Source organism: Stenella coeruleoalba (genome assembly GCF_951394435.1).
Source record: "Stenella coeruleoalba genome assembly, chromosome: X".
NCBI classification, from domain to species: domain Eukaryota; kingdom Metazoa; phylum Chordata; class Mammalia; order Artiodactyla; family Delphinidae; genus Stenella; species Stenella coeruleoalba.
In genome coordinates this window covers 90,261,601-90,289,116 of record NC_137152.1, presented here as the reverse complement: position 1 = coordinate 90,289,116, position 27,516 = coordinate 90,261,601, and the positions used below count along the sequence as shown (strand labels likewise).

The following is a 27,516-nucleotide window of genomic DNA, read 5'->3' as shown; positions in this document are numbered from 1 at the left end:
TCATGATCGTGGTCAGGTAGCACAACCTCCTTGGAGTCTGGAATTGACACAGGCCTGGCTGTTGATACATAATGGCCCACAACAGTCATCTGTTAGTTGCTTTGACACTGGGATGCCTTTGGCGCCTGATTCTTACCTGTGTACACCTGATCAACAAAACACACCCTACTGTTTTATGAGAAAGAACTGAGAAAGAATCTAGTAAAACCTGGTAGTTTCAGCAGAGTTGGGGTGGACTGCTAGGGGAAGAAATGCCCCATCTGCAAGGAGCAGGCAGAAGATAAAGCAGAGCCCAGTGCCACCATGAGCAAAGAGGAGGTCCAAGGAGAGGACTGCTTCGTGAGGAGACACCATAACCTCCCTCCTTGTCATATTTTATGTCCTGGAACAGGGAACAAGGGAGTTGACAGGGGTAACAGGGTGGTAAGAACCAGTCTCGTTTTAACAACTTATCTGCTCTTAGTTTCATTCTTCTTCAGTATCTTGTGCTGAGGGTTCAATACATTCAGGTTTCATGCCACTGGAGGGTTAAGTGAACTAGAAAAGCACAGACTCCACAAGGAAATGTTTCTGCTTCCAGCTGTCTTCCCATTCTCATTCAAGTCCTTGCATTAGGGCCCTGACACTTGCCATGCATGTCACGCATGAAGAGTACCTTCTAGGGGAGACAGGGCAGGGGAGGGAGGGATGGAGTGGGAGTTGGGGATCAGCAGATGCCAACTATTGTACATGGAGTGGATAAACAACAAGGTCCTACTGTAGAGCACAGGGAACTATATTCAATAGCCTGTGATAACCCATCATGGATAAAGAGTATGAAAGAGAACGTATATATACGTATCACTGAATCACTCTGCTGTATAGCAGAGACGAACACATTGTGCAAATCAACTATATTTCAATATAAAAGAAAAAGGGTGCCTTCCAAGTGAATCTCCAGTTCGAATACAAGGAAAATCAAATCCCACTGCAACAAAATCTCTGTAATTCCATCAAGTATTAACTGGCACTAATCTAGGAGTGTATGAGCTCTCCATACACAACTTGGCATATCACTTTATTCCAGTAACATTTACTATTAACCAACCTAAGTACAACCACCACAAAAACAGGGGTCTCCTCATTACCTGCTACAGTGAGAAATAATCTACCTTAACTCTTTTCAGCCCTTCAGTGGTTACAATGTGTTTATTACTTTCAGTAATGAGTTCTAAGTTATATTATGTTATGTGGAAATTTTTACTGTTTTAAATTTTCTCAAATATATAGAGCCTGTACGTATTCAAAAATAGCTGAGTATCAATTAAGTTTCCCCATCTGCACAGGTGACTGCCAACTAACAATGATTGGTTTGACCTTGGTTTGGACAAGAGATCTCTTTTCCTTTGCCTAAGCGTCATGCCTTGCATTATCTGAATGAATTAAGACCAAATCTGTATTTTTTTTTCAGGAATCATGACAGTGAAATTATCAGTAGTAAATGTTGTTACCACCAGCTTGACTAAGTCTCATATTTTCCTATACGGGTGAAACTACAGCACAGGGTAAAATGAAAACCTAGCTGTGCTGTCAAGGATCAATTATATTCATAGATACTGCTGGTAAATATATGAAATCAGTGCTAATGGGTCTACATTCCCTTTCACATTTTGATTTTGGTCCTTCTAAATTCATTCTTTCTCCAGAAGAAAAGTGAGTTTAAGACTGACTTCACCAGTGGTATTCTGTATCAGACGGGTTCACGGTTTTAATTTAGTCACTACAAAGAATTTGCCACCAGAATAAAAGCACTATATATATTTTTTGTGTGTGTGGTACGCAGGCCTCTCACTGTTGTGGCCTCTCCTGTTGCGGAGCACAGGCTCCGGATGCGCAGGCTCAGCGGCCATGGCTCACGGGCCCAGCCGCTCCGCGGCATGTGGGATCTGCCCGGACCGGGGCACGAACTCGTGTCCTCTGCATCGGCAGGCGGACTCTCAACCACTGCGCCACCAGGGAAGCCCAAAAGCACTAATTTTTTCTCTGTGTGTGCTTTGTCTGTTTTACTTTTCTGGGTTCAAAAATAATGCCTGAATATGTGGTGATTATTAACTAAAGCTCAACATACAGAATCTAGGTTGGTACAAATAATGAAGTCTGAAGCTTATTGCAAAAGAACTGAGGATTCTAGGTAATACCTAGAAAATAGTGAAAAATGTGTCTCAGGAAGAGAAAGCCACCACATTCTGGATGATACCTATTTTCTGAGGACATGTTAGTTAACTTGAGATGACAGAAGTCAGAGAAACATACATACCCTCTTTAACATGATATACAAAGTTGACCTTACACAATAAGGCAAGTAGGAGTCTGAGCCAGTCAGGGTTCTAGTGCACCTCTGTAATCCAAAATACTAGTCTCCTTTGTTCTGGATAATCAGGTGTGGGTAACAGTGGCCTTTTTTCTTCCTAAATATTCTCTCTGGGTAGAGACTCAAAAGGTAGATGCCCTGTTTCTTTTCAGGTCGGGGAAACAAGGGCTACTTGGGATATAAAATTCACACTATACTCTCCCATAGTAGACTAGAAATCCCTGCCCAGAATTTGAATACCACACACTTGCTGCGGCCCATATCACAGGCATTCTGCAAGGGACCCAGCTTAGATGGCCCACCTTTCTACTGCCCAGCAAACTGGAATTGGTTTAATTCCATTCAACTTATCAGGGGATTATAAGAGGGGCTGGAATAAACCTCTTTTACAGAGATGTTAATGAAATTGAAGAATCTTTATCTACTTCCACAATAGGAACATGAAGCAAATAATCACTCCGTTTACCTAGACATTTCAGATTTGCTTTTGCTCAGATTATCCTGCTATTACGTCAGTTCTTCATGACTCTTTACAAGACACGACCAATCTTCATCTTCTTCTCACGATTCCAGATAATTCTGAGCTGGTGACAAAGGAATAGGGCTGGAGACTCTTGTTATCTCTAACTCACCTTCAAAGCAAGTGCTTCAAAGCACACTTTTCGGTGACCGATGGAGAAAGGGTAGGGCCCTGTAAGGAAGCCTTGCTGTTAATGTATTTGCTTCCCAAGTGGGAGGTGTCTCCGACTATTCCACAAACGTAGGAAAAAAAGGGGGATTCTATTCTGTTATGTTTGTAAACAATGCCGATTTACTAAGCCACGTCCCTCCCCTGAGACAGCTTTCTACAAAGGATACTATTAATGGACTGCTGGTTCAATCTGCCTATGAGGTCATTATTTCCAAGATCTTCAAAGAGACTATTTTGTTTGGGGCGGCTGCAGGCTCTATTTCAAGAATTGTACAAAAGTGCCATTATTCTCCAGGAACCCAATCGAAAAACTGTTGATCTTTAAAGTTTAACTGTTGTCGTTCGCTTCTGCAACACAGCAGAAACTTGCAAGTGCAGGTCACGCTGGATCCAGCCACAGGCCATTTCATTGCACTTTTAGAATGTGGCTCTTAGCATTGAGGAGGAATCTGAATGGACAACCAGCAACAGTTTGTATCTGTTCACAAATTGCTTTCAGACTTGGCTACTAGGTTTTTCAGAGAGAATTCAAATGGCTTTTGTGGACAGTGTACTTTTTGTCCAGCCCTTGGGACTGAATGTGGCTTACCGATGCTCTGTAATTACAATTGAAATTCATCAGCGGTAAGAAATGAGCCTCTTGTCTCATGATAACCAAGAAGCCAGAACACCCCTCTTTCAGAGTGCTAAGAAAGATTAATTCTCTATTTCCTCCTCTCCTTATCTCCCTTTTCTCTCGCTCTCTTCTCTACTCCCCACCCTCACCCCCCAAGTGCAAGGGCGGGCACGCACACACAGGTGCATACACACACACACACACCCCTTCACTGAGTTGCCTTTTGACACAGAGATTTGCTGCAAAGTACTTCAGAGGAAAACTTTTATCAAGGTGCATGGCAACTTTAGATGAAATGATTAGGCATTATATAAATAATTGTCATTATTCTCTCATTCTTCCAAAATGTATTCTCTTAATGTGGTGACAAACTAAACCCTCAGAGAATGTTCAGTAGGTTACAAAAGAAAGCCGCCAGCCTGCGTGTTTCAGGAGTCAAGGGGAAAGACAGGTGCTCAAGTATACTCTAGCTAATGTGGCCAAAATTCATATCATGGCATATGTGTTGAACTGGATACAGTCAAAAATGCCAATCGTGCCCATTTGCCACAGATGCTCTACCCAGGTGTGTGAAGGGTGAGACTCCAGAAATACTGGCCCTACAACTTGCAAAGATCATCTATTAAGCCATTAGCAACTGCACTAAATATTTTCGTCAGATCTGGTACCATCAGAGACAGCCCATATGTCTGTATTATTCTGTCTGCTTTCAAAAATCTAAATAACTGTTTATTTGCATATTTTCCCAATGAGAGACAAACTAATAATGGTCTCCTTTCAAAAACAAAAGCCCAGGCCAGCAGATGCACAGCCATGACCTAATAAACCCAGAGGTAAAGCTCCCAGACCACCAACCACACAAGGCCATTACTATAAATTGGTGAGCACATCAATATCGCTTATCTCCCTGTCATATCAAACTAGAGGATCTAACACAGGAATGAGATGTAGCCCAGGGGAAATTTCCAGGGTGAACTTCCTAATGTTTCTGAGATACCTACATAAAGAACAGGGTTGGCTGCAAGACACCTAGAGCTGATGAGATGACAGGTAAACTGACAAGAGCACACATGAAATAAGACTGATTTTAGGATCTCAAAAATGTAGTAAACAGGTCAAAGAACTCTCACTATGTTTAGACATTAACAGAACATGAGAGCGTTTCAAATTTCTAGAATTGGGTAAATCTTTTTAACAAGAATTAGCTCTATAGATCAAGAAAGAGTGAACTTTAAATGACAGCTTCCAGACTTGGAGGTATTAAGTAAACATAGATTTAAAGTCAGCCAATGTCTCCTTAGACAATGATATCAACACTGGACTGTTCTTCGTATTTCAGGATGAGGTTACTGCTTTTACTATAAGAATGACGTATACACTGAATTATACTTTGGTGGTGGGAAAAAGGATCCAAGAGTTACTTGCTGGCTCTTTCTTGGGCTTCCTTGTAAACAGAAGCAGACATTTTCAAGATGGCTAGCTGAGCTTCCTGGGATAAACTGTGATGGGGAAACAAATGATGCTTTGCTAACTATCCTATGCTGATACTAAACCCACTTTATCTTGGACACATTCTTAGCAACTGAACCAACCAGCCAGACACTTATGACTGACAGTGTAAGAAGATGTAGTGAACTGTTTTCAATTGCCAAAAAAAAAAAAAAGAAAACAAGAAACAAATCATCTAGCCTTCTACAAAGGGGACAATGTATTATCATTTGAAAGAATGTTTATACCTTGCTTTACGTTTTTACAGCAACTTGTATCTGAAGATTTCTAGCAACTTTTCAGACATTATTTCCCATAATATGCTAAGATGCCAAAGAAGAGAGAAAGGGCTCATTCTATAGGGAGGAGAATGAGCCAGGTCTGGGTCCCTCAGCAGCCCTAAACCCACACTCCCATTCCCAGACAAGGTGGACGAGAGCCCGACCCCTAACAATAGTCAGCCAGATGGGCCCAACTTAGCATTGCCACCATCTTGTCTCAAATTGCACACAGTCATGAAATATGTCATTCCCCTCACTAGATCATAAGCTCCTTGAGGGTAAGAACCCCTCAGTCATAACTATAATGCTTTCAAACTGCCTAGTACAGTGCCTTGTTCCCAGGAGGCATTAAATACACATGTGAGGGAATGAAATGGAACTCTGTAAGTTCTATGCCTTTGTTGAAGCTCTGAGTAAGTTTTTCATGGTGTTGAATAAGCCTATATGCCTACTCCAAGCAGGTCTGAGCTAAGAAGGCGTTTGGAAATTTTGGCACTAGTCTAACTGCCAAGCAATTGGGCATCACGTAGACGCCAGCTACCCTCGGATTACCGACACCTCATTTTTTACTATATGACTTCATAATGTCCAGGAGCTTATTTGAGCTCTTGCTCTTATCTGAGCCGGACACCAACATGTGAAGAAGGGAGCACCATCCCCATCTTCCATGTGAGGAATTAACAAGGCATAGAGGTTAAGCGACTTCCCCAGGGTCACAAAATAATTGAAGGAACTGAGACCAGAATCTCGAACTCTCCTCAATTCCCCTCCCATGACACCATTACAATATGGATCCAAGTAAACCCACAAACACACACACATTCTCTCTCTCCATATGTGCACTTTCATCCTCCCCGAATATTCATATGACAGTTCTAGCTTTTTCATTTCAACCCACTTCAGGCTGGTACTTACCGATTTCAACTGCTTGTCTCATCCAAAGACCCAAGGCTAGGAGATTTACTGACAGAACTCCAAGAGCATTCGTTGGCCGGTAGGACCAATTCTTAGATGGCCTTGTTTTGGGGCTTGTCTGTTCTGGGGCACTCACCAAGGGAACTCTGCTATCAGAGACAGGGGTGTGCTGTTTCAGAAAGCCTGGCCTGGGAGATACCATTACAGCGTGTAATGGAGGGAAGCCATTTCAAAGATCATTTGATCAGGAGTTGCTGAGCTACTTGTTAGGCAGATTTGCAAAAGCAGCCGGACAAGTAAGGGAGGCACTAGCTCTTTTTACAGCCGCCTCATTTCAATCTTAGATCCTGCAAGAGATAGCTCACTACTGACACACATACAAGGCATGGTCACACAGAATACGTTCATGCTCTCTCTCACACACGCGAGCAAATGAGGTCGGTTCCGCTGTAGTCCTGTTCTCTGTTATGAGTGGCTTCCACTGTTTGTAGCAGGAACTTCACAGTAATGAAATCCAATAAGCCAGCATATTATAGTTGCAAATTTCAATAATAGGTTGCAAATAAGGTAATCGATAGGTATACCCCAGCCTCCAGACCTCATACACTGCATATATTATAGGGGGCAAATAGTTCCTATTCGAACGACTTCTTAAGCTTCTAAATGTATTGTGTATGCTGCGTGAGCTAATGCCAGGAAAATGCTAATAATCACCTGACCTGTGTTTGTATTTGCAAACTGATGCATTATCACAGGTTTCAGCTTTTCATTTCCAACACTGATGCTTCTAAGAAGAGAAAATAAGATGCATAAAGAACAGAGGTAGACATTTTTGTAAGCGTTAAAGAAAATAAAAGATGCCTCAAATAAACGTGTGGAAAAAAGAAAAGGGAAGCAAAACCTAGTAATAGAACATTTCCTAGTTCTCAAAAGAGAATGTAGTATCCTTGGAAGCAGTCAGATGGAAAAAATTAGATGCAGACTAGCAGCCCAAGTGAACAGGATATGGTAAACCAACATCTCGAGTCTCTGGGGTTCTAGCTGCTCGCTGTTACTATGCATGGGTGATAATTATACCCTTCCCTGATCCACTCCGGCAAAAGAGCCACAAATTCCCTCAAACTCAAGCCTAAAATTTCAATTCCCAAAGTTGCTAGGGCTTTTTGTATACCAGAGAGATGTCTGGACATCATTTTCGAACATGTGCCTTATGGCTTATCGTCCTAGGAACTTGCTCTATTCTCAATGCTCTACACCCAAATCGGCCTTCTATAGGGAAGGTGCCCATTGAATATTTGAAGAGAAGAGTTACATGGGGTCAATTGAGATCTTAGCATTACATATTTCTAAACTAGGAATTTAGATCATTGTAGCAAAGCTCAATGCTACCCCCTCTAAACTAGGAATTTAGATCATTTTAGCAAAACTCATATGCTACCCGCTCCCCGCAAAAAAAAAGACATCCTGCCAGAACTGGAGGTCAAAGAATTTGAGCTGGTGCAAAATGCAGCAACTCTTCTTCAAGCTTTTGCCCCTTAACCTAAGTTTACAAAAGAGCTGAGCGTGTGTCTCAGCATCTTATCTGGGGGCTATGGTTAAGGATGAGGAAATACTATCTATTAAAAACAAAGGGGGGCTTCCCTGGTGGCACAGTGGTTGAGAGTCCGCCTGCCGATGCAGGGGACACGGGTTCGTGCCCAGGACCGGGAAGATCCCACATGCCGCGGAGAGGCTGGGCCCGTGAGCCATGGCCACTGAGCCTGCGCGTCCGGAGCCTGTGCTCCGCAACAGGAGAGGCCACAACAGGGAGAGGCCCGCGTGCCGCAAAAAAAAAAAAAAAAAAAAAACAAAGGGCTTCCCTCAAATGCTGAAGGAAGAACGGGACGTGACCAGGCCCAATTGCCATCTATCCCACTTCACAAATGGTAGGGGATAAACATCCAGCTGGCCATAGCCTTAGCTGCAGGAATTCCCCATCTCCTACCCCCACCTCTTACTGCCGCCAAAGAGGATTATTTTTGTCTTAAAAAAAGACTGTCCATGGGTCTAAGAAAAGATCGTAATCCACCCAGTGAAATGCCTCTAGAAACCAGAAGCCCGAAGGATGACCTCACAGTCGAGCATGCTGGCTTCCCTATGGCTTTCCTGTACCAGGTAAGTTCTTCACTTACGAGCTGTCAGATCCACCGAGTGAGTCATTCTCCTTGCTGCCCGTTACTCAGCTGCCACTGTCCACTTCTATAAGACGTGGCTCATGACATGCAGCAGATCCCTCCTCCAGCACTCGATCAGCTACGCTGCCCCAGTGCTCACCCGCACACACAAAGAGAAGGCTGCCAGGTACCTAAGTCTTTCTGGAGCCTGGAGAAGCCTCCAGGCTGAGAGCACAGGGCCCAGCCCTCACTTCAAAGGAAGGACGTGATAGCCCGGTAGGAAAATTGCAGATAAAGCAGAAGTAGGGTTTGTTGCAAGGAACGCGAGTCAGCAGGCCTGAGTTCCCAATGACTCCTGTGGAGGTGGGACTGTGGCCTAGAACACATCTTGACAAACATTTGGGGGAAGAAAAAGGGAAGGAAAGTTGGGTGTTTATAATAAATATATATAACTCCATTATAATTCTGTATCAAGCAATGGTCATCTCAGAGTGTTCGTTCTCCTTTAAGATTGAGCCTAGGGTAATTCCCTGGTGGTCCAGTGGTTAAGACTCTGTGCTCTCACTGCAGAGGGCCCGGGGTTCAATCCCTGGTCAGGGAACTAAGATCCTACGAGCCGTGCAGTGTGGCAAAAAAAAAAAAAAAAAAAAAAAGATTGAGCCCAATACATTCCCTGCACTCACAATCATGGCAGCCAACCACCAGCAGGTTTGGTGGCCTTCTGCAGTCTCTTAGACATGCCCTACACTCTTCTGGCCAGCTTAACTATGAGGGTCTATAATGAGGGTCTATATGACGGTCTTTATGCACAGCTGTATAAAGAGAGGAAAAGAGAAGATCTTAGGTCAGCCTGACATTGCTTTTTATAGGAAAAGAAACCAGTTACGTGCCTTCTTCTTGTGGCTTGTTGGCTGACTTTCATTTCAAAGAATCCTAAGACCAAAGCAGAGACCTACTCCCCTTTAACGGTAAGGCGCTGCGAGTAAAGAGATAAATAAACGCCCAGCTCTGAGGGACATTATAGATTTGAGCAGTGGGTTTCATCTCTGGCTGCATACTGTATATAAAATGTATATTAAATACACAGATAAAAATATAACTACAGAACAAGGGCACGTGTATTACAAATTGAAGGGGGCTACAAAAAGAGGGACTGAAGAAGGGAAGACTCTCCTTCACTGACTGCTATCCTATTGGATGAGAAATCAGTGCCAATAATCATACCTCCCCATATAAGGAAAGTGTTTGATGTGGATGTTCCAAAGAACATCACTGTCCTGCCTTTCATCTCCATGCCACAAACATTCATATGTACCAGGTACTGTGTCAGGTACAGGGGGTATACAAAGAGAGGTGAATGAAGACCAGTCCCTGTCTTCAAAGAGCTCACAGTTAAATGAGGATGGCAGACAGGCATACATGCAATAGGGAATACAACGGATGCACCCAGGTGGGCACAGAATGCTTTGGAAGGACACAGCAGAAAGGTAACTGAGGTTCTCAAAGAGATCAGAGATATAGTACTTCAGCAGGGCATTGAAGGATGAGTAGGAAAGCACTAGGTTGGTGTAATACATTATTCAACAGTATATTCCAGCAAACAAATACTCCAAGCATGCTAGATTACGTTTCTTAGCCTTAGGCCTCTGTTTCTGCTGAACTAAGTGATGCTGGTGCTATGTAAGAAAAAGAACAGATCTTAAACCTCTGGAAGAAAGTAACACGTATGAGACTTTCAAAGGCCAGAACACTGGCTTCTGGTGAACTATGGAAGGGATCAGTAAGGGTGACACAAAGCATTTTCCAGAACTGAAGTCATATATGGGCAGAACAGACTTCTTTTGGGGAAGTGTATTAAGAACATAACACTTGGAAAAAGAAACTACTTCCTTTCATGCTACATTTAAGAACTAAGTTGCATCTTGCTCTGCAATTTTAATTTTTGGAGTTGATTTCTGGTTAGGTCTTTTTATAAACCCAAAAGAATTGTCTCCAAGCAAAGAAGAATGGCTAATTCTAGCCCCACTCCTGGATTGTTCTGTGATCTTCAGATAATCACTGAATCTTCATAAATAAATTCAATCTTTCATTCAGCATTTACACGGTGTCTAGTATGTGCCCAGGAAGGCAGGGGATGCTTTGGAAGGCCAGTGTAGGAAGGGAAGCTAATACTCCCCAGAGGCATCAGAGGGCATTACACTTGAGCAAGGTATTGAAGGGTAAGGAGGAACTCACCAGGGTCTAGGGCAAGAGATGAACAAGTTACAGTCCCCACCCTCAAGGAGACAAAGTATAATGGGTGTTGGCCGTGACAACTCAGGCCAAAGATGACAACGGGTTGCTACTGAAGGGCAAGAGAGGGGCTCCCAGCAGCCTGAAGAAGGATGCTTCACAGAGGAAGTACACTGGAGCTGAATTAGGAAGAACAAATAACCAAACCACGGGGAGGTCACGTTTCAGGCACAAGGAACAACATGTGCTAAGGCCGAGAGGAGAGTAGAGACAACATAGTGTATTAGAGAAACTACAGGTAACTTGGTGTGACCGGAGCAAAGAAGAGGGATGCGAAAAATAAGACCAGTGGAGATCAAATTAAGAAGGATCTCGTATGCCTTTCTTTGGGGTTTGGACTCTTCCTGTCTAGATAAAGAGATCTCAAACAGTGGAATGGCATGATTAGCTTTGCATTTCAGAACTATTATTCGGGTGACAGTGTAGCAGGTACAGCAGGTTGAAGAAAACTTGGGGAATTTTTTTCCCATGCAGTGGGATGTTCCAGGTAGAAACATGGGAATAATTTTGAAAAGAGACAACTCTCAGAAAAGGAGCCACGGGAGAGGAAGCACAGGCAGTATGGGAATAGAAAGACAGGAAAAGAGAGGTTTCAAGAGGGGTCTCTATTTTGGACATTGGCCAAATATGGCACGGATGCTAGACCTGGTGTGATTAACGGGTCTCAGCACCCCAAATGGAAATCTGGGTAGAAATATATTTCTAGCCCAAGAGGCCCAGAGGAATGTGGGAGGACTGATTTTTTTTTTATACCTTAGGGGTTTTTCCAGCTTTACTGAAGGATAACTGACAAATATAAAATGTACATATTTAAGGTATACAGTGTGATTAATGGTTTGGTATATGTATACTATGTGAAATAGTATACATATACCAATTAACATACAATTGTGGAACGTGAAATACAATCACGTTAATTAATACATCCATCACTTTTTTGCTTTGTTTTGCTTTTTGATATGTCGAAAACACTTAAGATCCACTCTCTTAGCAAATTTCAAGTATACAACACAGTATTATTAACTACAGTCACCATGCTGTACATTACATCCCTAGTGTAGCCTTTAGTTTTTGTTCAGGATTCCAGACAGAACCGTGCCTCAGTTTCTGGTCTTTTCGGAAACGAGAGTAAACAACTAGCTTAGAATGGTGATTAATAAAAAAAAGCTAATGAAGTTGGTATGCTGATAACAAATATGATTATGCGGGAGATGAGATATCACCTCACACCAGTCAGAATGGCCACCATCAAAAAATCTACAAACAATAAATGCTGGAGAGGGTGTGGAGAAAAGGGAACCCTCTTGCACTGCTGGTGGGAATGTGAATTGGTACAGCCACTATGGAGAACAGTATAGAGGTTCCTTAAAAAACTACAAATAGAACTACCATATGACCCAGCAATCCCACTACTGGGCATATACCCTGAGAAAACCATAAGTCAAAAAGAGTCATGTACCACAATGTTCACTGCAGCTCTATTTACAATAGCCCGGAGATGGAAACAACCTAAGTGCCCATCATCGGATGAATAGATAAAGAAGATGTGGCACATATATACAATGGAATATTACTCAGCCATAAAAAGAAATGAAATTGAGCTATTTGTAATGAGGTGGATAGACCTAGAGTGTGTCATAGAGTGAAGTAAGTCAGAAAGAAAAAGACAAATACCGTATGCTAACACATATATATGGAATTTAAGAAAAAAGAATGTCATGAAGAACCTAGGGGTAAGACAGGAATAAAGACGCAGACCTACTGGAGAACGGACTTGAGGATATGGGGAGGGGGAAGGGTGAGCTGTGACAGGGTGAGAGAGAGTCATGGACATATACACACTAACAAACGTAGTAAGGTAGATAGCTAGTGGGAAGCAGCCGCATGGCACAGGGATATTGGCTCGGTGCTTTGTGACAGCCTGGAGGGGTAGGATAGGGAGGGTGGGAGGGAGGGAGACGCAAGAGGGAAGACATATGGGAACATATGTATATGTATAACTGATTCACTTTGTTATAAAGCAGAAACTAACACACCACTGTAAAGCAATTATACCCCAATAAAGATGTTAAAAAAAAAAAAAAGCTAATGAAGTTGGTAGCTGATAACAAATATGATTATGCGGGAGGCCCCTTAAATGAGCAGCCACTGGACCACCAGGAATAATCATAGTCCCAAGAGAATAATAACACGTTATTCTGGTTTTGGCCAATAGGACAGCCTTTATCAGTTTTATAGAAAATTTTTCTAAATTTTTCTAAAGACTCTACCAACAAACATAAACATTCTACAAAGACTAAATATCTGCAAATGGTCCTCGCATATGTAACTTCTGTATAAGTCCATATACAAAGAAGAGAGAACAAACGCAGTGACACAATGGAGATCTCGGTAAAAATTAAACTAGGAATATCTAGGAGGAAGCAAAACAAATATCTAAGCACCCTGTCTTTATTACATAGCAAATAATAAAAAGCTGAAGGAAACATCAATTCACGTGGTGGTAAAAAAATCTCTCCCTAGCTATATCTATTCCTCTCGATAGAGAAAGCAAAATTAAGACAAATATAAACGTAGCAGCAGTTCTAACACGTGTATTTGGCATTATGGAATGGTTCAGTGGAGAGCAGGACACGTGGGCTGAAAATATTAATTTGGAGACCATCAGCGTGCGAGTAGGTGCAATTGCCCAGGAAGAGTATAGAATGAGAGAGGAGGAAAGACCTCGGGGGAACACCAACATTTTGGGGCTGGAAGAGGAACCAGGGATCCTCGAGAAATATGCTTCAAGTAGAGGAACTGGCTCTATGACATCATGGAAACCAAGAGAAATGTATTTCAAGATGAATACGGCTATGAGGCAAATGTCACAGAGAGGTCAAAAATGTTCTTATCTTTTTGTCCTCCCATCCTTTCCCTAGAGTTCACTAAAATTGACGCCTTGCCATTTTCAGGTCAGAAGAGAAGTGGCCAAGTGGCACCAGAGGTCTGCTGATGTGTTTCAGAATGTTTCAAGAGTCTCCAGGCTCTGGACATTTGGTACTCCTTGAGCAGCATGAACAAAACCACACGGCAGGCCTCAAGAAAGATTTTCCTTTTGGTGGTAAACGGTACCACCGTGACCATGTATCACTCAGCCTTGTTGCAAAGGGTACTCTTATGATGTCACATTTATTGCACTTTTGCAACATGTTGGGCATCACACAAGACACAGAGAGAAACACCGTGTGGTCTGGCGAGCAGCTAAACTGTAGCTAGTAGCATTTAGACGTCTTTTCACAGGAAGGATCATGCTCAGTTCAAACAGCTCATATTTGCCAAGTGTCGCCCCAAAGACTTTGCCAACCAAAGATGCAAATATTCAGCCTAGACTAGTACCTTCTCAGCCCAGCACCGCTAATGAGCTTCATGACCTTGAGTACATCCCTTGGTCGCTCTGAATCTATTTCCTCACATGCAAAAGGTGACTACCTCACCAAGAGGTTGTGAGGATCAAATGATCCACATGTGGGAAATGCTTGGAAGTAATTTAAGACTTTTTACCCCACAGAAGGTGTTTACAATTACTGCCACAGACTTCACAGGCCATAAAAAAAATCACCACCATTCATTGAGATTTGATTATGTTCCAGGCACTCTGCTAAAAGTTACTCATGTACAAGTTCACGTAACTTGCAAAACCACTTGTATTATTATTTCCATTTTACAGGTGAAACTGACATTCAGAGACATCAGTTCACTCGCCAAGGTCACAGAGTAAGACTAGACAATCTCAAAGACAAATACCATATGATACCTCTTATATGTAGAATCTACTAATAAAATATGACAGAAATGAACCTACCCACCAAACGGAAACAGACTCACAGACCTAGAGAACAGACTTGTAGTTGCCGGGGGAGGGGGCGGGAGTGAGGACTGAGAGGTTGGGATTAGCAGATGCAAACTGTTATATACAGAATGGATAAACAACAAGGTCCTATTGTATAGCACAGGGGACTATATTCAATATCCTGTAATAAACCATAATGGAAAAGAAAAACAAAACTGTACAATCCCATGTCTGTGTGACTCCAAAGCCCATACTCTTATTTATGCTTCCTCAATCACATTACAGTTTTATGTGATATGCTGAGTTCTCAGTTACTCACAGCTTTTGCATGGACACAAATGCTCTTAGGGCTCTGAAGTGAGTGAACCGTGCCTCCACTCTGCTGTCTGGGACCAAAGCCTGGAAGTGAGCAGACCCCCTGCCCAGGACACAGAGATTTCAGCATGAGAATCAAGGGCAGAGGAGTGCCTGTGGTTAGAGACCAGACCTCTGGCTCCACCAGCATCAGAAGTCTTTTCCATTCCTCCTCTCCCAGGTTTCTGTACCAGCATATGAAGGTGACATTACCGAGGGCCTCACGATTTCAAGGGAAAAGCTGTAGGACTAGAGGGGACATTGAAATGAACATGAAACATTGCTACAGTGGTCAAATAAGCATGTCTGAAAATGACACAGGAAATGAGGAAACTCGCATGGGTTCATTTTATTTTTCACTCATCTTCTTAAGTGGAAATGAGCATTGACCCTAGCCCCTGGTTAAGCAGAAATAAAGACTTAAAGGAAAGCACGCAACCAGTCCTGTGAAAATCGGGTCTTTGGCAGCAAGGAACCATACTGTTTCTCCGTTACCTCAGGGTTCTGCCCCTTTGAGAGCACCTCCTTCCAAGGGCTGTGGTAAGGATAATAATAAGATCTACCATTTTTGTTGAGCACTGACTATAGTCCAGACATTGTGCTCAACGCTTTCATACAGTATCTCAATTCATCCCCATAACAACTCAATGAGGTATTAGCGTCGTGCCCATTTTACAGATGAGGAAACTTGAGGATAAGTAATTGACTCAAACAAGGTTACATGGCTAGGAAGTGCCCAGATTGGGATTCAAATGCTGGTCCAGCTGATTCCAGAGTTGGTGCTCCTAATGCTTCTATCATAACAGATGAAGGGGTTATTAAATATTTTGAGAAGTATAAAATACCATATACATGCAAGGGGTGGGTCTCCTTACTTAGCGCTCCTCATTGTATTCAAGTGAATTCAGGGAGGTGCATTTTGTCCCTCCTGAAATTCAGCCAGTACTGTCAGTTTTATAAATTGCTTTCGGTGAGTCTCAGCTTATCGGCAGAAATGATCAAATGTAAATTTGCCGAGCTATTTCCCTAAAGCTGTCTCCTGGTGGAAGCGGTGGCTAAATCTTAATTAAGTACAATATTTCCATTAAGGTCTAAAAGCTCACTTTTATTCCTCTGCCTGATGCCCAGTGACAAAGCACTTTGTTACACAATCTTCTAGAAAGATGAGCCATCTTTCCTGTGCTAAGCAAGATGTCTATGAGGCAGTTGGCTTTGGGAAGTGTCCTCCCTAAATCCTGACTGCTGTTTCCAACCACTCATGGGCCCTCAAGGCCTTTTGGAGCCTGAAGACCACGGAATGACATGATGAGGATTCCGCTGACCCCAAACTTCAAGACTGCTGCCTTGTACTGTGGTTTCATGGTGATTCATCTTTCCCATTCAAATGAAATTACCTCAGGGGCAGAGTTTGTGCCTCTCGCCCATTTGAATTTCCCTCTGGGCCTTGTACTATGTGTGGCCCACAGAAGGTCCTCAATGTGAGCTGGTAATGCCATTGGAATCCTGGGATTGAGGGAGAGAGGCACCGGATCTGTCCTGACCACGTGTTGCTGCCCACCCACCCCGTTTAGTTTCTTAATCGAGTTTCTCAAGTAGCTGCCCTGGGCCCGGCGTTGTGTTAGGCACTGAGCATCGAAGCTAAGTAAGGTGGTGTGGTCTCAGCTATCAAAGAAGTTCTCGATCTAATGATGGGTGTACATGGGGTGGGCTGGAGAAGTGGTATCCCAGAGTATAGGCTCTTCCCCATGGTGTGCTGGAACCCATGTCCAATGGCAGCTTGGTTATATTGTGAAGTGTTTTTACTCCAGGGAGACTCCAGCAGGGGCAGCCATGGACTACGGAGACTCCTACAAGGTGCTCTTGGGGCCTAGGGTGGCACATGGCCCTGGCACCAGGCTCCTGATCTATTGGTTCACTCCGGGGGTTTTTTTTTTCACCCTCTGCAGGGAAATCTACAGTCTGTCTGGAGTGCAAGGAAGTTTCTTCAGCTTGTCTTTACCCACGCCTACTGAGAGATCTCCTCTGTTAACTTGTTAGTAACAGCTGCTGAAATTCCAGTGGGGTCTATATGTGCTCGTGCACACTCACAATAGGAACATGTTTTATCATCCAGCTAGCTCATTGGCCTGTTCTTTCTCTTTCTTTCTTGAATACCATGGTCCAGGGTTAACAGGGGAAGGGTAGACCTGGCTGGATGAGAGGTACCTGCTGGAAGCAGGACTGCCCTTTCCACGTGTCTAATCAGCAGGCAATTCCAGATCATAAACATAAAACCAAAGACACACTTTCACATAGGAAACCATTATGAGTGCATAAAGAAACGCATGCTTCACCTCCCCCTGCCCTTGGGAGAGAAATGAGGTGGCAAGTTAAGCCATAAACTTCCAAAAGATAAACAAACCGTTGAAACCCTAACCTCTCTGGAAAGGAGTGGCTAAGGTCCTGCCTATTAGAGGTGATTTCTGCAAAAGGAAACTATGGTGAAAGGATGTAAAACTTGACCTGAGGGTTTGAGCAGCTTCTTTTTAATCCTAGACATAAATCTCACTCCTTTCTGCTAGAAAGATCCAGTCCCATTGGCACCTGGCTGAGAGCAACACCCTTCCTTTTAGCCAGAGGTGAGAAGAGAACTAGTGGCAAATAGGGGGGAAAAAAAGTGACAGCTGTGACTACGAACTACTGCCTGTAATTGGGTGTGTTACAATGTGTGTGTGCGTGTGTGTGTGAAGTGAGAAAGTGTGTGAATGTGATAGTATCAGTGCAGGGGTATGTATAAGAGTTTGGGAAAGTATTACATGGGTGTGTACGTGACAGCGTGAGTCATTACTAGTACTATTGTGAATCTGTGTCAAAATGAGTGTTGCCATGGGTAAGTGTGATTACGTGTGAATGTGACACGGTTAGAGTGACTGTATCAGTGCTGAATATATGAGTGGAAGGGTGTAATTCGGAGTGTACAAAGATAGAAGAGTTTAAATGGGTGAGATTGTGTTTATGGTGTGAGCATGTATAAATGTGAACATATGAACATGCAGGCACACGTGTGTGTCCGTGACTTACGAGCTGTGTAAACGTGTAACTGTGAGGAGGAAATAGTGGTGTCAGTGCAAATGTGTTGGAGTGTATGAAATTGAGCGTGTGTATGACCACGTGAGAAACAGGCAGGGGAAAGTCAACCTATGTCTGCGTACGGAGTGTGTGTAATTGTGTAGGAATTTGAGGGAGGGTTAAGGGTGACTGCATCATCTGAGTGGAAGTGAGTGTGTAGGTATGACTGGGAGAGTGTGAGAACATAAGAAGGAACGTAAAGAGTGTGTGAGAACGTGAGGGTGGGTGTATGATAAGTGTGGGCGTGTCAGTACGGAACTGTGAATACAGAGACGTGACTGTGTATCAGTGTGTGTCAGTATGAATGTACCTGTATATAGTGTGTTCAGAAATATGACGGTGTGTGAGGGTGAGGGGGTAAGAGTGATCATCACTACGAATGTGTCCAGTGTGAACAGTGAGTGTGAGTCAAGGAGGTAAATGTGATCGTGTGAACGTACAAGGGTATGAGTATGTGCTTGTGAGAGAGTGTGTGTGTGAGCGCCGGAGGGTACCAAAATTATCTGGGATGCTGAGAAACCCTCCAGAAGTGTCTTTCCTCCCCAAAGTCACTACATGTGTCCAGTTACACGCAAGCACCTTAGCCCCTCTCAACCTCTATCTCCTCATGGGTAAAACAGGGATGATAAAAATACCTACCTCGAACTAGTATCACTTTTATAATCAGAAACAAAAACAGCAACGATCAGAAAAAAATTTCTACCTTGCAGAGTTACTGTAGGATCAAACGGTCTCATGCAAGTAAAATGCCTAGCACAGTGCTGGCAACAGTGGACAATAAATACAAGTTATTATTGTGGCTGTCATGGAACACCCAGGAGAGACCCAGGGGCTTGCTTATTTTAGCCAGTTCTAGTTACCTTCTGTTGCTCAAGCTCTATAGAGGATCCCCTGCCAGAGCATCTCTGGAAAGCTGAATGCATCAATATCGGCAAGGCTGTAATTTCATACCTTCAATTTCACGGCCAAAACTCTGGAGCTTCCCCTCCATGAGATGGCATCACAGAAGCACCTGCCACTGAGCCGCAGTTTTCCTTTGTCCTGCAGGCCCAGGACAGGCTCAGTGTGAAAGGAAACTGCATTGTATATTCCTTGTTTGTTTTTTGTTTAGGTCTCTTTGTTTTTCTTGTTGGGTCTTTTTTTAAATGTTGGTTGTTTGGTTTTGACTTGGGCAATATGAGAGATGTCTCAGCAACCGACAAAAAGACAGAAGACCAGACAGGGAGACAGAGGGACGGTAAGATACAGATAGCTGGACAGCAGCATATAGCCACAGAAGGCCAGACAGAGACGACAACAGAGGAAGCTATCATGGCTGCCCGAGAGGAAAAGAGACAGGTAGAGGATCAGAGAGGCAGGCCAAGAAACCTGAAAGGAATGGACAGGAAGAGAGAGAGGCCCAAATGGGAAAGCTGTTAGGGAACTGCCAGACACTTGAGAGAGACTAGAGACCTGTGAAATCTGGTCCCTACTCCTGAAGACCTTACACAGTCCAGTTTACCTGCCAAGATGAAGACTCCAGAAATCATGCAAGAATTAGTTAAGGTAGCAGAGAAACAAGGGCTACGCCACATGCTACCGACTCGGGCGTCGTTGGAGAGCTGGGGGAGGAAATGCTCCCTGGTTGGGTGGTAAGACAGAGGGAATGTTCTGGAAGGTTTAAGTTAAGCCTGCCAGGCCCAGAAGCTGGGATGGATGGGATGGGGGTACACTTTGAATAGGAAGGTAAAGTTAAGGTTATGGGGCAGTAGAAATTACAGGAACCAATTGGTGAATTTGGGGCATGTGGCTGAAATGCCACTTCAATATCAGGAAAGCAAGAGGAAAGGAAATGACAGCTTGACGGGAAGCATGTCTGTGTTACACGAAAGCTCTTAGATGGAGCTTGACATTTGCAGAGGACTTGGCAATGACTGGTTGGTTGTTTCTCCTGCTCACTCCAGGATGTAGGTCAAGGTTGTCAATCCCATATTAGAGACGGGGGAACCAAGAGACCAAGCGCCGCTGCACAGTCCCCCAGAAAGTATGGCTGTGCCCTGAGGCCTGGCTGGTGAGGCCCAGGCAGGGTCTTTGACATAGGGAGCTCTGGTGGAAAGGTGGCATTCACCTGGATTTGGAGATCCCTAACTCCCTGCCCTGGAATCCATTACTCACCTCACACAGCCACCGCTGCAGGACCTCAGCACAGGTGGGTGCTGCCCATGAGAAGGGGCCGGGCTGCCTTCAGCTCCGACGGGCTCAGTGCTGGGCACACCAGCTGCCACAAGATGCAAGGACTCAGCTGCTCTTTCTTGGGGGAAACCTGCCGAGAGAAGCATTGTGGGGGGGCGGGAACCTCCTTCCCCACCTGCTACTACTCCATGCAACCCCCCAAATATCACACACACACTCTCACACACACACACACACACACTACAGAAAATCCCTTAAGAAGGTAGATAATCAGAGTCAAGAAGTGTAAAAAAAAAAGCCTCGGTACATGGGAATCCGGAAAGGGCACTGAGCTGGGACTTTCAAGCTGAAAACTGCTAGCACTTCACCACTCTGCATCTGCTTGCTGGTGAGTGGAAAAGACCTGCCCTAGTCACCCTGGACAAGTACTGAGAGCACTCAATCAAATGACAGACGTGAAATACCTGCATATTTACAGGAGGTGGTACAGTCCGGTGGACAGGAGGAAACTGCGAGGTGGTGGCAAACCCTCACCCCCAAGTCTCCACCGCCATTTCCATTTCCCTCCTCAACAACCTCCTTCACTGGGTTGGTGGGCAGGCTTGGGGGAGCACTCTGAGGTCCCCTAATTTGCTATCATCTCACAGCTGCTGAGGGCCTCAGCCTCTGATCCTAATTGGAACTTTCCTCTACCTTCCGCCAATATCTGCCACAGGGATGTCTTCCGTAGTCTTCCCCAGATTTTCGGGGTGAATACATACTGGGGTTTTTAGGGGGTTACAATTTTCCCTATCTTCCCCAGAGAGGTTTCCATGTCCAACCACAAAGGAGACAGGGTCCCCCTTTTTTTTTTTTTTTGCGGTACGCGGGCCTCTCACTGTTGTGGCCTCTCCCGTTGCAGAGCACAGGCTCCAGACGCGCAGGCTCAGCGGCCATGGCTCACGGGCCCAGCCGCTCCGCGGCATGTGGGATCTTCCCGGACCGGGGCACGAACCTGTGTCCCCTGCATCGGCAGGTGGACTCTCAATCACTGTGCCACCAGGGAAGCCCAGACAGGGTCCCTTTAACCCTTCCCTTTCCTGCCTTTCCCCACAATCACTTGAGCCTCTCAAGGAGGAGACTGATATTCCCTTGATAGGACCCCAAGCCTTGCAATCCTTCCTTCCTTGCCCCCTCTTTCCTCCATAGACTTTGTCCTCAAAGAAGAGCAGCACCTATGGGCTAACTTCCAATAGAGTCAGATCCAGGCTCGCACATGCTCTATTAGGGGATTCCAGAACACAGAGGGTCCTAATCCAAAGACATGGATGGATGGATGGGTAGCTAAAGCTGGAGAGAGTAAAACTGAAGCCTCAGGGAGCCAGGAAAAGCCCCGTTCTTCCCAATTCCCCTTTCTAGAAGAAAAAGACCAAGCCATCCTCCGGGTCTGCCAAGTTGCTGCTGGCAAGCCTCCAGAGCACGTCTGGCCCCCCAGGGCCCTGGCATCCCCTGCGAGCGTCCCACATGCACACTCCAAGCAGCCTTTCCAAATGCTACCCATTGCAGCGCTGAGTGGTGTGCCACCCCCGCCCCCAAGGCATGAGCTCATCCTGCAAGGGCGTGGGGGGGGTGAGGGAGGGAGGGCTGCCGTAGCTCCAGAGAGGGGCGGGACTTGGGGAGGGCCCAAGAAGAAGGACCGCAGGAAGGCCCCTGCGCATCCCCAGGTGGGGAGCGGCACCAGAGGACCTGGGGGAGTGGGGTGCTAGTGCACCAGCCAGTACTAACCAAGCAGCTCCAGGTTTCTGTGCAAGGTCAAGAGCTTTCCTTGACGTACCTCCACTTCCCCTCAGCTGCTTATTGCTTCCACAGCAGCCCGCTTTGAACCCACCAGCTGCACAGCTGGAGCCAATGCAGAAGCAACGGGCAGGACACGGAGCTCCACCTGGCGGCCGCACTCCTGTCACCCGTCTGGGGGTATGCTGTGGTGGAAGCGTGGGCATGTCTGTGTATTTGCGTGCCTGCACCGTGTCGTGCCTGTGCAGCTGTGTCTATATTGGCGTTGTGCGTGTGTATCATGGCGGTACCGTATTGCGTATGTGTGCCGTGGGTCTGCGATGTGTTACACGTGTATTCCATCTATCCCGTGCTTGGGGAACCTGTATCTAATCTATATTGTGTGTCATATGTCTACGCCACGTTGTGTGTCTGTATCTTCTCTGTGTTTATACTGCCCGTGTGTGCACCTGTGGCTTAGCCTCCTACTGGAGGCTGGGGTAGAGATCAGTGCACCCCTCGTGCGCCTACCAGCACCCCAGCCTTGCTACATTCCGGCTTCCTGCCAGCATCTATCTGGGGACTAGGGCTGCCACCTCTTTGGTAGGGGAGGGGATCTGTGGACAACCATTCTCTCCACCACAGAGACTACCTGTCCCAGCACTGAAGAAAGCTGGGAATGTTCCAGAACCTTTTTCAGGCCCAAAGAAGGAAACTGGGCACTGGGGGTGAAATGGCTCCCTCTCTCAACTCCCAGCCCCAGATGGGCCTACAGGAAGTTGCAGCCACCTGAGTTTCAAAGTTGGAAGGACTGGAGCCCTTCTCCACAGGAAGGAGCTGCTGCACAGGGGGTTAAGCTCTGACCTTGGAGCTGGGCCACAGGACGTATCCGGAGCTCTGCCAAAGGTGTCCCCGTTGAGGTCACTAGAGGGCGCGATTGTGCTGATTGTTAGGGGTAGTGTCTCTAGAAAGTACAGAATTCCAAAACTTCCCCCTGGCTCAGAGAGGGAGGGGGTTGAGGAAGACAGAAGGAAAAGGATACAGACCCTAAGCCGGGCCTTTCCTTCACCCTCACCCCAAGCCCTTCTGTTTTGAGGCTGAGTTAGGGAGTCAGGGCCACTAACGCATGTCCGCCCCCCTCCAGGGTGTAAGATCTGTGTAAGAGCCCTACGGCGCTTTTCAGGGGCTTGGTTACAGGGGCAGATTCTCCACTTGCGCTTCTCTTTTCCTCCCTGTTCCCATTCCCATGAGATAAAAGTAAGGCCACCCTGCTGAAAGAGATGAAATGTGTGTAGCGGTTGTGGGTTTGTTTTGTACAGTTTTCCTCCAAATTAGAGGCACGCCAAAAAGTATGATTTAAAAGGGGTAAATTGGGGGGGCTCTCCTTTCGTGAATCTGTTTTTCATTACCAAGAATAAATGGACCCACTTCCTAAAATGTCACCACCATCTTAGAAACCACCTAGTCCAAACCCATCATTTGAAAGACAAGGAAATTGAGGCCCAGAGAGGGGCAGAAACACTCAGACCAGAACACTGGCTTCTGGACTCCCAAGGTTGGTTCCATCCCAGCTCCTGGTCCTCTAGTCCCTAAAAAATCTTCCTTCTCCAAATCCAGGACCCTCCCACCTCAGGGCAAAACCCTGGCCTCCATCTCCACTGTGTGGGCTCCAACACCGTCCTATTCCATCTCAGTGATCAGGCGCCCAGGCCTTTCCGTGATTTCCATTCCCCACCAGGAGACTGTTCATCTCTTTCCAGTCTTCAAGCTCCGCTTCCCCTCATTTTGCTTCGCGCCCGCAGACCCAGCTGTGGCCACGCCATCTTGCCCCTCCTCGCATCCCCCTGGGTGCAGCGCAGATTGCCCCAACCTGCAGATAATTGACCGACTGTGCAAATCAGACACGGATCCATCGCATTGTTTAACGTTTCCAATTAAACTCTGGGTTAGGCTGTATTAGTGACTCCAGTAATCACCGGGGATGTAAATGCAAACGCCTTCCAAAGTCGCGGAGCGCGGGAGGAAGCGACACATTCTGGGAGGAAATGGAAGCAGACTGCCAGACCCGAGGGTTCATCTGGTACCCCTAAATCAGATTTGAAATGTATGGCTGTCACTTGATCCGAGGCCCAGGTTTCACACCTGAAATGGAGGTCTCTGGCCCTGGGCGCACCGCGGCCTGCCCTTTCCCGCCCCCCGTCGGAGAAGCCGCGTAATGCTGAGCTGGCAGCCGAGTTCACCCCAAGGCCCTGCAGAGGGAACTGCCTAGCCTCTGGCCGGTGGCGAGCTTGGGGGACAACAGGGCAGCTGAAGCTTAAGCTGCAGCCTAGATGCCTCAGCAGCTTCACTTACCTTCTAGGGCAGTGGTTTTCGCCGTCCCCGGTCTGCACAGGGTCCCGGGGCCCCTGGGAAGGAGGGCTTTCTTTTTGAGCACAGGCAGAGATACCCCCATGCCTGAAGCAGGGGCCCCAGACCTGGCCCTGGACCACCCTAGGTAAAAGCAGTCAACCTACCTGTCTCGGTCAGATTCGAAGCTCCCCCAGTCCGTTCTGGGGCCCTGGCCCCCCACTCCCTTCTCCTTACCCAGGAGGAAGACCCATTTGTAGAGGCTGCTGCTCATCGAGTTTCTTCTTCTTCCCTCGACCAAAGCTACTGGCTCCTGAAGGTTGGGTTTCACCAGTGAGAATGCTATTGATTCCCCAAGTACGGAGCAATTGTCCCCCTAAGTCTGGACTGAGCCACAGGTGCCCCAGCCACCCAAACTGCCCCCAGTTCACCAGGGAAATCGGGGCCTTTGGGCTCCTGGTAAGATGATGGCTTTTTTCTTCTCTCTCTCTTTGGCTTTGCTCCTATCTACTCCCCTGACCTTACCTACCTACTCTATCTGATTTCTAGATCTGATTTTTTTTTTTTTTTTTTTTTTGGCCTTGGCTATCCACTTTGACTTCATAGTAGCTTAGTCTCTGACCTCATAATAACAGAGTCTCTGATGAGGGCAGCACCTCCCAATCCCCGAAGTTATTCCTCATTTCCGTCTCTTGTCACGTCTGTCTGCTCCCTTCCCCCAAAAGACCTCAGAGCAACCTGTGGGAATGGTCAGCTACTTGGAACGTCCTTAGGGTGTTGTGGCCCCATGCCTGTACCTCTGTCACAGGCAAACCCCCTTTTTCTGTGAGGTCTCTCCTACAAGGTCCCCCCGGCCTCGAGATTCGCAGCTGTTGGCTTTTACCCGCCCCCCCCAGTCTCTGGCTATTTTGCCTCTTTCCCGGGGGGAGGAGGCTATGATATTTGTATCCAGAAACGGAGGCTTACATGGCTCTCTCCAAGCCCTGGCCTGTTAATCGCCCATTACCATATTAAGCCCCTTTGCCCAAAGGTGTCCCTGATTAAAGGCCTCAAGAACCAAATGACAGACCTGTCCAATTATAATTTTGCAGATGGCCCAGTGAAAACCACACTGACCTTTACACCTCGGTCATTCCAGAACAGGGCCACAGTGTTGTCACCGACAGGAATGGACTTCCTTCTGTTCCAACACCTCAGACAGCCATACAGTTGGCCTGGATTTGAGTCTGCAAAACCATGAGGGGAGCGAGACTAACATGGCTAAAGGCTTCCCTGCTGAAAACCATTTTTTAAAAATAGCACTGCAACCGCCCCCTTCATGCTTCCCAAAGCCAAGCCACTCACCCTTCTCTCCTTCGCTTCTACAGACCACAGCCCAGAACCCTCAAGTCCAGAGTCTGGCACTGGATTCTGGAAGGTGGGACCAAAAGAACAAGTGGAGCCTCTGGCTCCTTCCCTGCAGGCACCGCCCTCCCACCGCTCCCGCACTCCACCCCTCCACAACCACCGAGGGAAGGAGAACCTGCCAGAGCGAGAAATCAAAAAGGTCCAATCCCTCCGAAAGTGTGGCAGGAATCCTGCCAGAGCAAGAATCGAAAAGGTCCAGTCCCTCCGAAAGTGTGGCAGGAACCTTGCCAGAGCCAGTTCACGAACTGAGGGCAAGGCCCCCTGCAAGCTGACGGGGACAGGGAAGGGGGGCTGTGGACCTGATGACCCTGCTCCCCAAAGACAAAGGCCAACTGAGGGACCCCGGGTTTTCTAGGGACATTACTGCATCATTCTAGTCCTCACAGGAGAAGAAAAGAGTCCTCCTCTGGTTGTCCTACCCCACCAAAAAGGGGGAGGGGAATATAGAAAAATAAAAGAAAGGGGGGAAAGGCGCCCGTGTAAGAAAATCGTCACTTTTTCTGTTTGCTCCGGTTGGGCTGTTCCCCCTCCCCCGGACTTGCCGGGGCCGCGGCCACACCCCCTCGCCTTGCGGGGGTAGGGGGCTGCCGTCGCTGCTACAGTGGCTGGGGGAGGGAGGCGGGAAGATGGTATAAGACTTACAGCCTGACGTAGCTCCGGGGGCGGATTTAGCCTCAAGCGGCCCAGGCCCCAGTAAGCGAGTCTAGGGCTTGACCCACCGAAGGGGCCCTGGTCCTCCGGGAATGGCCCCGACACACCCACTTGTCCGCGTTCGCAAGCCGAGATCGTGTACACGGTGCGCCGGGTGTCAGGGCTCTGGGGGAGCCACGTAGGGGACTCGAGGCCGGGGCGCCACGACAGCGGGAGGGGGGTCCAGGCAGGCAGAAAATCTGCCCGGCCGGCTAAAAGCAGAGCCCAGCCGCCACCCCCTTCCCCAGAGCGAGCCGGGTGCCACCCATCGCGGGATTTACCTGCCACTGGTCCAGCCACCCCGTCCAGACCTTGCCTCTCCCTCCGAGCGCTCGGGCTGGCTGGCGGGGCTGGGGCGCCACAGCCCCGCGGCCGCAGCCGCAGCCCCGGGCTCGGCCCGCTCCCCACCCTCCCGGCTCTCCTCCCGGCCCCGCACACTCGCTCCGGGCCGGGGAAAGCTGCAGCCCCCCGCGCGAGACCCCAGACGGTCCGCCGCCCACAGCTGCACGCCCGCGGTCGAGCCCTGCTCGGCAACAGCTCCCTCGCCCTGCTCCGCTATGACGTCACCCGGGCTCTGCACCGCGCGGAGGCCAATCAGAGCCGGAGCAGAAAACTAAAATCACCCTGAGTGGGCTACTGGGGACCAATCTTTTGTTTCCAGGCAGGAAGCGCCGGGAAGGAAAAAAAAAATGAAGGGGAGGGAACAGGGAGAGGGAAAGGAAAAGGAGATGGAAACTTCTACACTGTCAGGGTTGTCTAGACAGAGGTGTGGCCCTCGAGAAAGAGGCGCACCTGACAGTGGGAGGGGAGGGCGGTTATTGAGTATATCTTCCTCAACTGCCCCCGCAGGAAGACTGGGATTTCAGATACATTTTCAGGGGAGGAAATCTGTCCAGCTACACAAGCACTTTTTACTGGGGGCAAATGGTTTGGATTTGGGACACCACCTGTCAGGCAAGCAGTTTACACCGATGGAGTCTCCAGAAACCACAGTAAACTGACAGGCAGGTATGGCAATGGGGTTCAAAGAGGTGGCAATCTAGATAGGAAAACTACCTTTCTGCACATG

At 46.9% G+C, this 27,516-nt stretch overlaps 1 protein-coding gene across 1 annotated transcript in view; it reads right to left on the bottom strand.

Moving 5' to 3' along the window:
- The window catches only part of PAK3 (p21 (RAC1) activated kinase 3), a 117,674-nt gene extending 90,879 nt beyond the window's left edge, over positions 1 to 26,795 (bottom strand). Inside the window, exons 1-4 of the mRNA XM_079911637.1 lie at positions 26,729 to 26,795; positions 25,695 to 25,760; positions 25,467 to 25,576; positions 20,235 to 20,382 (exon numbers count right to left, since the gene is read on the bottom strand). The gene's annotated coding sequence lies outside the window, so the exon portion shown is untranslated. The remainder of the gene's footprint in view (positions 1 to 20,234; positions 20,383 to 25,466; positions 25,577 to 25,694; positions 25,761 to 26,728) is intronic.
- Between the last annotated feature and the right edge of the window lie 721 nt (positions 26,796 to 27,516).